Raw genomic sequence first — 892 nt, 5'->3', positions numbered from 1 at the left:
ATATATATATATATATATATATATATATACATATATATATATATATAAGAATGTGTATCTGTCTGTCTGTATGTATGCATCTCTAAAACTCGAGAACTACCCAACTGATTTCATTCAAATTTTACACATGCCTTACTTAGGGTCCATGTAGAGTTTCACCTTCTTGTCTAATGCGACCCCCGAGCAATCTCTTATCTCTTAGACTATTTCAGTGTTACGCATCAAAAGTGAAAAAATAACATTTCTATTGTAATGTGAGATACTTTCCGTTCTAATACTTTCACTGTTAATACTGAAACTATTATCTCTCTCTTTCTCTCTCTCTCTCTCTCTCTCTCTCTCTCACACACACACACACACATAAATGTATGTGTAGTTTTTCAATGTGTACAAATAACACAGAAAAAACAAATAAATAGATATCAGAGTAGCAAAAATTCACATAAGTGCTAAGGATGTTACAGCCTACTTATAAATGCAGAAGTTCCAGGGTGTAGTGAAATGTTTTTGTATCACATAGATAAATTAAGAAATGGGGTTAAACGCAGATGTTATTCAAATCTTTATACTTCCGACATATGCTTCAAAGAAAACATTGATATTATTCCGGAGGGAAAAAATGATGTAAAACAATGTAATCATCTCGTCAAGGAAAAAAGAGAAACAAAACACATCAATATACCATTTTAACTGGATGTGATTTACACATGCAAAAAAGTTTTCAACTTCTTGCCTAATGTGAACCCAGAGCAATTTCTTATCTCCTACACTATTTCAATATTTCATATCAAAAGTGAAAAAAATAACATTTCTATTGTAATGTGAGATAGTTTCAGGGTTAATACATTCACTATTAATACTGAAATTCCATTGCTTAATTTATATATATATA

The sequence above is a fragment of the Octopus bimaculoides genome, chromosome 20 (assembly GCF_001194135.2).
Source record: "Octopus bimaculoides isolate UCB-OBI-ISO-001 chromosome 20, ASM119413v2, whole genome shotgun sequence".
In the NCBI taxonomy this organism is placed as follows: domain Eukaryota; kingdom Metazoa; phylum Mollusca; class Cephalopoda; order Octopoda; family Octopodidae; genus Octopus; species Octopus bimaculoides.
This window is presented reverse-complemented; position numbering follows the sequence as displayed.